Source organism: Xenopus laevis, chromosome 9_10L, assembly GCF_017654675.1.
Source record: "Xenopus laevis strain J_2021 chromosome 9_10L, Xenopus_laevis_v10.1, whole genome shotgun sequence".
In the NCBI taxonomy this organism is placed as follows: domain Eukaryota; kingdom Metazoa; phylum Chordata; class Amphibia; order Anura; family Pipidae; genus Xenopus; species Xenopus laevis.
The window spans coordinates 93,228,428-93,241,398 of NC_054387.1; the positions used below are offsets into that span (position 1 = coordinate 93,228,428).

General features: G+C 39.8%; 1 protein-coding gene across 4 annotated transcripts in view; it reads left to right on the plus strand.

Moving 5' to 3' along the window:
* Positions 1-5,237: 5,237 nt before the first annotated feature.
* Positions 5,238-12,971, plus strand: part of gulp1.L (GULP PTB domain containing engulfment adaptor 1 L homeolog) — a 106,827-nt gene continuing 99,093 nt past the window's right edge. For all 4 annotated transcript variants that reach the window (XM_041576373.1, XM_018236214.2, XM_018236215.2 and 1 more), the window contains exon 1: positions 5,238-5,433. The gene's annotated coding sequence lies outside the window, so the exon portion shown is untranslated. The remainder of the gene's footprint in view (positions 5,434-12,971) is intronic.

The following is a 12,971-nucleotide window of genomic DNA, read 5'->3' on the forward strand; positions in this document are numbered from 1 at the left end:
GATACCATACATATGAATGCCAGGGGTCCACTACACAGATTGATGCCCAGTATGCATATGATTAGTGATGCGTGAATCTGTCCCATTTCACTTAGCCAAAATTTTTTTCATGCCAAATGCATTAGTCATTGGGCGTAATCTCACTTCCAATGCATTAGTCAGTGGGCGTTGTTTCTCAAGTTTTTTCTCACTGGCATTTCTTTCTACAGCAAAGTTGTGGTGGGCAACTTATTTGACGTTTTGTTAAGGGGTCATATTCAAAATTATGTTCTCAAGAAAGTCATTATAAGTGGTAATCAGCAAGGCTTTAAGAAGGAAAGATCAGGCGAAACAAATGTACTTACAATTTTATAAGTAGTAAGTGGACTTGCAGTAAATGTTAACTGTTTGGATTTTTCCAACGTTTCTGATACAGGTCGGATGGTCTTGGTAATATAGTTTGTACATAAAGTGCTCGAACTGGAGTGAAAAAAGTAGAGGGATGCATCGCTATGTGCGGCGCCAAAGCACAGTGTCCCAATATAAGCCCCTCCCACAACTATAAGACACACCCACTGTTAAAATAAGCCTAACCCACCAACACTTTAAAGCATTTTGTTATTACCATTTTGGTGCTTCCTTCTAATAGACAATTTGATGACCAGTATGCATAAACTTACTAAGTATGTGGCCTCTAGGGACCCCAAAACTTAAATTGTGCATTTTAAATTTCTTGGCTGCCAATTCAGCTTCTGCAAACACAGCACCTTGCCTGTGTATTGGGTGTCGTAACACAGCACAACCCCAGCATATTCTATATTACCCCATATTATTTGGTATATATCATTCTGTCACCATTCCTCAATCTGCTACTGTTCTCTACCTTAATTTTCTCTTTTTGTTTTCTCAATTTACTTCTCTCCTGTTCTCTATAACTTTCTCTGATGCCTCCACCTTCTTCATCTGTTTAACACTTCTCCATCTCTTGTCTACTTCTCTATCAGCATCTTCTGTGTGCTCTTTTAATATGTGCTTTTTAACCTCTCCATTATATTCGCATGCAAAAGTGAAAAAAAAAAAGTTCCGGGATTAAAGTCTTGAATCCCCCTAAGGGGCTGCTATTTCACAGAATTAAAGAAGAGGAAGGATGGCATCCTTGTGCCTCCTTCCCTGATTCCAGCACTTTTTATGGAGTATGAGAATTTAATTTAATTTTCATAGAGGGGTTACTGGCACTTAAAGGAGAAACAAACCCTTTACCAAAAAAACCATACCCCCCCCACCCCACGTAGATCCCCCCCTCCCTCCTGCCTAGCTGCCCCCCTGGGGAAATGCCCCTAACTTTTTACTTACCCCTCGGTGCAGAGTCATAGCATCGGAGTTCACCGCAGCCATCTTCCGTGACTAACCTAAAAAAACAAAAACCCATATTGCTCCCATGGACATGGAAGTGGGCATGGACAGGCATGAACAGGAGTGGAGGCAGGTTGGCTGGAGCTTGCATCTGGGGTGGAGGCCGTGAGGTGGCAACATTTTGAAGATTTATCAAAATTTTATTACTCCACATTGTTAACTTAACAGGATATAGTTGTTAAGTAAGAGTTGGTAGCCTCTCCAAATAAATGAATAAACCAAAATTACAACCAGAATTCTGCACAGATTCACCCAAAAGAGACTGAGAGCTGCAGTAAGACATGGTATGAAAAAACTGCCTTTTACACAGACACTGTCTCACAGCAGGCAAGGGGGGGAAGTTCTGTAATGCCAAACAGAAGAGACAAAACAGTAAGTTTAAAGTGCCTAGGAAACCTAAAAAGTTGAGGAGCAAAACAGTAGTTTAATTGGAGGCCCAGTAACAGTCTTATTGTTTGCCAATACTCTGTTTAATTTAAAAGAAAATTGCTAAGAGCAGTGTCTCGTGAGTGAGAGTTGCAGTTTCGCATGTTATGAAAAAACTGTCTTTTGCAAAGGCATTGGAGTTCTATGTACAAGACTACCCATTTGCACCCCAGTGTGCTTATTACACATCCATCCCCTATCTAGCTTATGCCAAACAGTAAAGACATAAAAGTAATGTTTAAAGTGCCCAGAAAGCCACAAAAAAAAGTTGAGCAGTGAAAAATAATAATTTCAAATTACCGCCATAGCGATACCAACACATATGGGATTTTTTATAGGTTAATTGCAGCTTTTCTTTGTAGCCTCTGAGTATCAACGTTACCAATACTCCTTCTATACCATGCAGCTATTTGTAGCTCATCTTGACATAATTGGGTGACTGAGAAGCATCCTGAACACTTTCCTTTTTGTCCTAGGAATTTATCTGTCTCTAGCGAGCCCTCAGGGAGAATACAGTAGATGAATACCCATCACTAATGAGCTCTTAGGGAGAATACGGTAGACAGACAGAGGAGGTCTGGTTAATCTGCATGACTATGATGATCAGTAGGTGTTACCTTTTGAGATCCCTGGGGTTTACAAGACCAAAGTATTGTAGGTGTGATGCAGGTCCGGACTGAGAATAAAAATAGGCCCTGGCATTTCAGGTGGACAGAGGCCCAATCAGCCCACATAGAGGCCCAAACAGACCCACCAGCCCACTAAAAACTGACTTTCAATGGGACCTTATAGCAGCCCCTCTGGCATTTGCCAGAACCTACAGATTGCCAGTCCAGGCCTGGTGTGATGTCTTTGAGAAGGCTTCAGTTGAAGCAGGCACTGCTCTTTGCAATTTTTCTTAGAATATTGGCAAACAGTTATTTGGCCACCAATAATGCCAATTTCTTGCAATGTTTTGGTTTTTCCGCATACTTTAAACTTTGTTTTTTGTCTCTACTGCCTGGCATTCGCTAGATAGGGGATGGGTGGGTAATAAGCACACTAGGGTGCAAATGGGTAGTCTCATACATAGTAATGTGTTACACCCTCCTTTCATCATCCTGATAAAAGAAGGCTGTAAACCCCCCCCCCCCCCGAAACATAGGTAGAAGGGTTATTTCCCCAACTGCAGATAATTGTGTGTGTGTGTGCGGATCCATGAACAAAAGTTGCTGGTCTTGTACATAGTCAGAACTCCTTTCCCTCCCATCCCCTCCCTTTGCCTGCAGTGACACAGTGTCTGTCCAAAAGCCAATTTTTTCATACCATGTTTAACTGCAACTCTTGGTGAATCTGTTTGTACAGAACTTTTAATTATTATTTTGGTTTATTAATTTATTTGGAGCAGCTACCCTTTCTCATATATCCTGTTAAAATAACAGTATGGAGTAATGAAATATTGATTTATATTGTGGCCTAAGTTGCACTTCTACCTTCCTGTTGCCGTTTAACCTGTGCACTTTTATTAAACACCTTGGTACCATTTTCAATACACTTTACTTTGTTTTTAATTATTTATCATTAAAAGTTACGTCTTAATTTTTAATGCTCTTGGAATCCCGATTGACCATTGGAGTTATTGTGCTATTGAACGAAGTTCTGTTTGGAGCCCTTGCTCCTTGTTTGATTGCATTTAGATTTAACTCAGGTGCACATTTCTCCCTTTACTTTAAGCTTTACCAGAGAATGGTAAGTTTTCTGTATTTATACGGTTGGTGACTTCTAATATGCTTTCATTTTCGCAATAGCTGGCACATTATTTCCTAGTTCATTTAGCAATGCAATCAGGGCTTCATGAATTGATGTGTGTCCCATGACTTATAGAAAGCCCCGTATGTCCAGCTTTAAAGCAGATGTGTATTACAAGCAGAGTTGCCAGGTTGGCGGTTTTCCAGCCAAATTGGGCTACTTATTTAAAGCCCAGGGGGTTTTGAAAGTACAAACTAGCCAAGGTAGGGATTTGGGCTACTTTTTGGGCCTTTGGTTGGTTTGTACTTTGGAAACCAGCCAACATTTTTTTTTCTTGCCCTAATGTGCCGAGCCTTGCGTCTCCCAATGCATGTTGGGTAATGTAATTTTTGTTTTACAATTTGCCAACTGCCAAGTTTAATGTAAGACTACAATACCCAGCATGCAATGAGACTGACTTGTGTAGAAATTGAAAGTTACCATATTTTGGGCTCTGCACCCCAGTCTTCTGTCACTCTTAAGCATTCTTGCCAGTGTCGGACTTGGATACCAGGGGCCCACCCAAAAACCTTAGACCAGACCTACCATAAAACAGAAATGGGGCCCACTCAATATTCTTCATCTCCTCAATCAACCACTATTCTCCTAGTCTGCTTTCTTTACATACTATAATCAATTATTCCATCTATTTAGCCTCTTTGTTCTCATAGAAATAGGGAATGGCCATGAAATAGGCCAAAAGTTTAGCAGCATGAGGGCCCACTGACACCTCGGCCCACCGGGAGTTTTCTTGGTTCCCGGTGGGCCAGTCCGACGCTGATTCTTGCATTTTCCGATGACTTTCGACAATTTCAAACAATTTTGGGGCACAAATCTGCTGGCCACCAAAATGTCTAGAGCTTGACCTGTTTCACCAATATTTATTGAAATTGTATATGTATTAGGGCCTTTTGGGGCCCCTGTACCCCCTGTGCCCCTGGTGATAGTCGAATCTGTCCCATTTTGCTTCATGGAAAAAATTGTGAAACAGTGAAAATTTTTTACATATATTCATTTATTTTAAACTTTTTTGTCACTGCACGTGTTATGCTATTTTGGGCTACTTTTGAAGTGCCTCTTGGCTAGTTTCGGGCTGGTTTTGTAGCTGACTTAGGCTGGTTTTAAAAATTAAACCTGGCAACTCTGGTGTCTTGTGACATATTGAAAGCCCCATATGTCCAGCTTTAAAGCAGATGTGTATTTACAAGGCATTTCAGTCATGGCCAGGATGAAAGCATGCCATCTGAAGTGTTGTTTCTTAATATGAAATTACTAGTATCTGTATCTGTTCCATTATTATTGCCTGTGTTATTTTCTGTCAGAGCAGGGCGACAGTATATAAACATATGCCAAATAATTGGGAAATACAAGGACAAGACGCAAAGGGCACTTGACTGCTTGAAGTGAACATCTGATGCTGAAGGGAAAGTACGTGCGCCAGAGAACTTCAATAGTTGCTGAGCTGTGTGAACATCAAAACAATATCCACAGCCATTAGGAAACGTAAAGGATTTCAGTCACTTGTTCCAAGATTTGTAAATGGAGCTTGTTATTCACTAAGCCAAGAGCATGGTGAGGGGGCCGTGTGGAATTCAATCCCTGGCACACTTCCCGGTCATGATGAAAGGATGGCATAAGTTGCCCTTTGTTGTCTGTGTATTCCAGCAGCTAAAGGGTGCATGGAGCCGGCCTGCCATTGAAAGAGCGGGAGGGGGTCTCGGGTGGGGGCCTGCTGCTGCTGCTGCTGCTGTGACATCACGGGCTTGGCTGCTGCTGCGAGGCTCTAGAGCTGAGCACTGGGAGTGGAGCTGCGGCGGGAGCATCTGCGGCTCTTCTGCACAGCCAAGGGTAAGCGGGTGATACTGTGAGATTCAAAAGAAGGGGGTGGGATTAGGGCTGACGGGGGAGGAGGAGGTAAATAGATGCCTGAGGGGAATAGACACGTACATAAACTCTTTTCTCTCTGTCTCTACCGACCGCAGCAGCGACTGCCACTTACTTAGAGCAACGGGCAGCAGAGATTGTTTGCAACTTGCTGCGATGAGTTTGCGAGCAGAGATCACTCAGTATAAAGTTGCAGACAGACTACAAACAGCTGGAGTACATTAGCTGCTGGGGGGTTGTGCTGACCTCTGCAGGACCGACACAAACACGATTAAACAGGGGGAAAATGAGGGGAGCTAAGAAACTTCATATGTGGCGTGATCTCTGGAATGTACCATCAGTCCGGCTCGCTTTATAGCCATATCTCTCTCTTTCTTTCTCTCTCTCTAGAGCTACTTTTACTTCTTTGTGCAAATGTGTGCATCGGACACAGCAGGGGAATCCAGAGTAGCAGGAATGACAGTGACAGGAATGTGGGATGGGGCTGTGGCAACAGCTGCCCGGGACACTATTGGGCCACAGCGGCACTGCAGTGTGTGTCGGACTGGGATGCCAGGGACCCACCAGAAAGCCTTAGACAGCGGCCCCACTTTACTAACTATTATGGTTTCTTTCCTCATTTAACCTCTTTATTCTTCTCATCTTTTCTATCTACTTACTATTCTCTTCCATTATTAAGCTTTTTTCCCCCATAAAGAAACAGGGAATGACCATGACATAGGTTAAATATTTAGAGGCAAAAAGGCCCACCGACGCCTGGGCCCCATCGGGAATTTTCCTGGTATCCTGGTGTGCCAGTCCGACACTTTGTGTCCCCCCTGCTGGGAGTATGAAATGCAGCGGCTTTGTGCTCATTTTAGGGGCTTTTGGTCTACACATGGGGGTGCTGATGAAACTTTTGGCCTCTATAAAAAGAAAAGAATTGAGAGACGCAGCTAATTCCTCAGCTAGTACCAGCGTAATCCCCAGAAGTTTTTTCACTCCTGTGTTATTTTGCTAGCCATACAGTTCAGAAGGGGGAGTTGGTGGTGATGATGAAGCTAGGGTTGCCAACATTTTTGGGAAAAAAAAAACATCCTTCCTATACTTTTATCTTTCTTCCCTGCTAATAACATTGGCATGAAACATATTTACTGGCCAGGCCAGGAAGAAGTAGCCAGAGGACAACCCTAGAAGAGCCATGGAGCTTACGCTTATAGTTCATCAACACTTACAGAGATACAAGCATTTTCTTTTATACATTATTCATAATTTATTGGAACTGAAGTTGTAACTACTGGGGGTCCTGCACTCCCTTGGGGCCCACCAGAGCTGCAGAAAAGGTTTATTGCAGGCAGAAGGGCTGCTGGGGATTTTCTGTGCAAAGTTCAGGGGGTTCAAATCCATCCCAGGGGGACCCTGAATATCCTTCACCCTAGCCCGGACGACATAATTATGCCACTGCTGGTGCACTAGCAAAATATCCTAAAATTCCAGCTAAGAAGGAAATTCTGCCTTTAAATGAGAATATTTTTTTTTTATTACATTACTGAACTGAGAGGAGGCTTAGGGGGTTATTTACTAAACTCCGAATACCCGAAATCTGAAAAATTTATTATTTTAGGCTTTTAAAAAAAATCACAAATTTTTCAGAATTTATTAAACCCCGAGGGCTAAAAAGCCAGAATATGAAAACACGGCATCTCAAACCTGTCAAGGTTGCATAAAAGTCAATGGAAACAGTCCCATTGTTTTTTGGTTCTGTCGGGGGTTTTGGGCAATTTCAAAATGTTTTCAGAGCTTTTGGGTGAAAACTCAGGGGAAAATTCCCGAAAAAAATATTGAAAATCTGAGCTTTTCCCGCAAAGGTAATTTTCGGGAAAATGTAGTAATAAATAAGTGTTAAAAACCCAAGCGGCTTAGATCGGAGTTTGTAGCAGCCGATATTGAGATAAATTTGGACCTTGATAAATAACCCCCTTAGTGTCTCCACTAAAGAGTAAGAGGGGACGTAACAGGATGTACCATAAATGTGGTAATTTCCCCCAAAAAATTATGCAGTTCAATTCCCTCTAATAACTGACATAAAGAAGGCTACCTCTGGGCAATTCTCATCTAATAAGCCTCCCTCCAGCATTGCTTTGACCCCAGGCCTCCTGGAGCTAAGGTCAAGTGAACATCAGGTGGAAAGCCTGATAAGATAAGGAATAATATATACCATATATATTTAAAAAGTCTTTAGAAAGAACTTCAGAGTTATGTGACCTTTACAAAGGGCTGGTGGCACAGAGCTTTCATGGGATCACAGAACTCCTTAGTGGCTTCTGATATCCCTATAAATTACAGTAGGCAGTACATTAGCTTCTATATATCCTTACCTAACCTTACTGAAGATTATGGGCATTATATATTAATCTTCTTGAGAACTAATTTGGTTGTAAGAAATATGTTATGTACAGGTGATTTATATAGCCAAGGCTGATAGACGAGGCAAGGTGAATTTAGCTACAGGACAAATATGTATTCATGTTTTATCTCCAGATTTTGTTGAGGACTACAGTTGAATTTTTATGAAAAGTGATTTTTTTTGTAGAAGTAAATTTGTCTCCTAAAGGGATCATAAAACCTGGATAAATTTAGTAAAAATGTTCTGTATGCTTGTTAATTGCTTTTTTTTTTATAAGACACAAAGCATGGCATAGTATAGATCAAAAAAAGAAAATCTATGGTGCTAGCAGTCAGGTAACTGGCAGCCAGTGCCCTTGATTTTGTGATCTATGGCAAATAAGTAGTTACACTGTTATTCACAGTGTACATTCACAGGTACATTCCATTTTACTAGATACAGTATAGTGTTATGGTGGCTGTGGCATAGCAACTCTATCTGAGCGCAAAAAACAAAATTACCTTTAATATTTGCAAAATAATATTACATTGGTGATCATTAGATGCAGTTTATTTACCTTAAAGGAGACGAAAACTTAAATGCATTTTGATAAGTGCCAATTTGTTAGACCCCCCAATGAATATAATCAATTTGCTTTTCCCCTAGCTGCCATTCCTGTCCTGTAAAAAAAATAAAAGCATTGGCCTTATTCTTCCAGGATCCTATTGAGTGTGTGCATATGCTTTATCGTAAACTTGAAAAGAGCTCCAGTAGATTGACTGAATGAGGTTTCTGTTTTTGCCAAAAACTATTTTAAGTTTCTTTTCAATAGGTTCCCCTGTATGTGGACTGTAACTGATATTTAATTCCAGTTTCCACATTAAATTATCGTTTGATACTTTTATCTTTTATGAAAGACAGACTATACCTCCACATAATAGGACTCTTTCAAAGCTTTATGGATATGTTCTGCTGGTTCTGTCATGGCAGGAACTTGTTCTAAGCTGTACTCTGAATTTTATTGTGCTTTTGAAATGCAGGCATCAGTAAAATCTGTTAAAGAATGTGTAAAAAGCTTTCAGATTTGCATTTCTAAACAGTACAACTGAGACTAAAACAAAGGACACAAATATATCATTGTTTCATATTATTAATGCTCCCTATGAGATATATATATATATTTTTCGAAATAACATTTTTTCTTTTAGGGGTGGTTAACACCTGTTAGTCATTAAAAACCTTTTTGCAGTTTAGACATTTATAAGACCTCTTTCTGTACAAGTACATTCCCTACTTTGTATATACACTATTCTCTACAGTCATCGCAAAAACACTGGCACTTTTTCAAACAACTTGTTCTGCTAAAGAATTGTTAAAAAATAATGCTGCATATGCATCAGTGTTAGCAGTGGAACACCACAAAAACGCTGGAAAGAATTACTAAATCATATCCTATTCCACATAAAAGTCCTAAAACAAACTGAATGGCATCTTTTAGAAGTGGTAAGAAATATTTACATTTCAGGAAGGTGATTCTCTGTAAGTAAACACATATTGCAGGCCTATGCAATATATTAAGCACACATTCAGCTAGTTTGAATCAAGGATGCAATAAATTAGGTTTCAGTCAAATTTGACTCAAATACCAAATATTTTATGAAGCATTCAGCCAGGTCTTGAACTGATTTTGAACCTTAACTTGCATTTACAAATTGGGCAAGGAAGGGTTGAAAAGAACCAAGTGCGTGTGTTCATGTGATGAAAAGTCACATGATTTTAAGGATCCTGGATTTGAGAACTGTTTAAGTAAGTTAGACAATAAATTATAAGAAAACACACACAATTTCAAGTCTACAAGTTCATATCCAAGATCTTGTTGATCTTGTTTCCTCCATATGAGCTTGAGCCCCACGTCCATAGCCAATTTCCTTGGAACATGGACACCAGGATAACTTGCAGAGAAGTATGGTTCAAATTGTTGTGAAACAAACTTTCTCTACTCCCAGGTTGACCTCTAGACTTTTGGAGGTCTATTTACTCATTTTTGAGGTTGGTGAAAAAAACATGAAAAACTTTTTCTTAAATGCTAGCTTTTTTTTTTTAAAAAAAAGGCATCAGAATATTCTGGTGTGCATGGCAGTGAGAATCACATTTTTCCATTTATGTGGCCAAAAAAAATCAAATGTTCTAATGACCTTGAAAGATAAATAAATAAAGTTGTTAGAGACAATTTCCATTAACTTCGGCTGAACCATGCCAGCTTTAATGTGCTGGATTGTTTGTGGCAGGTTTTCACTGGTTCTTGCATTAATGCATTCTGTCTATCCACAGTTCCAATGAATATTCTTTAGTATATTTGCATAAGCATTTTTCTGCAGTTTTGTCTCAAATTGTAAAGAAAATGCAAACTTGAATTTTGATAAGTTTCAAATCACACCAACCATTGCCAACACAACAAAAAAAGTAGACTCTCTGGTTGGAGACTCAGAAAGACCCCACTGCTGACAGAGAAATAGAAGAAATTGGTTTAAGTTTGCCATAACACATCTGAACAAGCATTAATCCATCTGGGAGAATGAAAGCCTTTTTAGACAATTTAGTAAGAATTTAAGCCTTTAAAGTCATATTTTATTTCTATTATTTCAAGTTTAATCAAAACAAAACATCAGTCAATTGAAAAGTCACTTTATTATCAAACCCATCCACTTCCCAAGCTACAGTGTTAGGCTTTAATAAAAGCTCATTATACAGAGGCTTCTCTATAGACTGCAGATTTGTTTCGTTTTTGCTCGGAATAATTAGAAATAGAATTTGACTTTACTTTAGATTTACTTTCATATTTTGCTTTTTAGTGCAAATATGCCTGTTTCTTACATTTTGTCTATTTTTTTAATGCTCTGCACAAGCCCTATTCATTTCACAAATTTATAAAAAGTGGTTTACTGCCCCCTAAATTCACATTAGAATACCATATACTTTTGGGGGGAGTACAAAGTTGAAATCTGGCAATGTACACATTCTGCCAAATCCAAAATGGGTAACTATGTCTAGCTACTCCAAAGTACAAAGCTTTGCTAAAATTACGTGTTTCCCTTAAATTTCTGAAAATTGCCAAAGCCTGCAATTTACAGAATCTTTATTTAACGTCAATTATCCATAATGGAAAAGGACCTTGGAGTCCTTTTAGATAATAAACTTGGCTGTAGCAAGCAATGCCAGTCAGCAGTTTCAAGAGCAAATAAGGTCTTGAGCTGAATTAAAAGGGGCATAGATTCACGGCAGGAAGGGGTCATTCTTCCACTGTATAGAGCACTGGTAAGGCCCCATCTAGAAAATGCCATACAGTTGTGATCGCCAGTGCTCAAACAGGGCATTATTGAATTAGAGAGGGTCCAGAGAAGGGCAACTAAGCTGGTAAAAGGTATGGAAAATCTTAGCTGGAGAGGAGGCGCTTAAAGGAGAATTTGCCCGGGGGAAGGTAGGCTGGTGGGAGGAGGGAGGGGGGGTCTACCCAGGGAGTAGGGGGAGGGTTTTTTTTATTATGGGTTGAATTCTCCTTTAAGGGGTGATATGATAACCATGTATACATATATAAGGGGATTATATAATAATCTCTCTAATACTTTATTTACCAGTCACCCATTCTGATTAGAAGAAAAGAGGTTCAGCCTAAATATTCAGAAGGGTTTTTTTACAATGAGAGCTGTGAAGATGTGGAATTCTCTCCCTGAATCATTTGTACAGGCTGATACACTAGATAGCTTTAAGAAGGGGTTGGATGACTTTTAAGCAAGTGAGGGAATACCGGGTTATGCGAGATAGCTCACAGTACAAATTGATCCAGGGACTAGACCGATTACCATTTTGGAGTCAGGAAGGATTATTTTCCACCTCTGAGGCAAATTGGAGAGGCTTTAGATGAGGTTTTTGCCTTCCTCTGGCTCGACTAGCAGTTAGGCAGGTTAAAATAGAGTCAAAAGGTTTGTCTTTTTTCAACCTAACTCACTATGTCACTGTCATTAATTACCGTATATACTCGAGTATAAGCCGAGTTTTTCATCCAAAATGTGCTGAAAAAGGTCTACCTCGGCTTATACTCGAGTCAGTGGGCAGTAGCTGAGATTGCAGTCACTTTTAATCATTCCTATACCAACAGTTCACTTGTGGAGAGACTGCAATATCACACAGCGCCCTCTGTTGGTTATACGAAAGATTAACAGTGATGGCAATATAACACAGCACCCTCTGCACATGGTAGTGGGACAGTGGGACAATGCACACAGTAATTCTTTTGGCAATTCTCTGTCACCATCAACTTTGCAAAGAAGTCCGGTTAATTGCTTGGGGGGTCGCTTTGGCGGAATGTGCGCTGCTGGGAGACAGGGCTGTAGTTGTGTCTAGGCTTATACTCTAGTCAATAAGTTTTCCCAGTTTTCGTTGGTAAAATTAGGTACCTCGGCTTATACACGGGTCGGCTTATACTCGAGTATATACGGTACTAATATAATCCTTATATTATGCCAGAGAAGCTTCTTAATAGTTAATATGCAATATGCCCAGAGTTATCAAAGGTAAACAAGGTGGGGCTTTATAAATATGTGTTGTTAATAATAATAACATTATTATTTTTATTATTAATAATAATAATAATGGGTTAGGGAGTGGTGTGACAAAAATGTATAAGGTTATAGTGAAGAGGGTGCAAATAATGATGCATTTGGTACATAGAGACTGAAGACTTTGAGTAGGTGCTAGTAGATCATTTGATAATGAAGTAATTCTGAAATAATGCATTGTGCGTTGGGAGAGATGTAGGAATGCTCAGAGGTAAAACACAGCAGAGATATTTGTGGGCAGGGAAGGAGAGAGACAATCTGAGAGAGAGAGAGAGAGAGAGAGAGAGAGAGAGAGAGAGAGAGAGAGAGAGAGAGAGAGAGAGAGAAAATGGCATTGGGGAATGGGCTCTTAGGGGGTGAGAAAATAAATGACTGGTACTCATACAAGAATATTGACTGTGTCCCTGATCATTTACAAAATTGTAACAGGTATGGGACCTGTGGTTTTAGACATGTGGAGTAATTTGGATCTTTATACCTTAAATCTACTAGGAAATCATGTAAACATTAAATAAACGTTT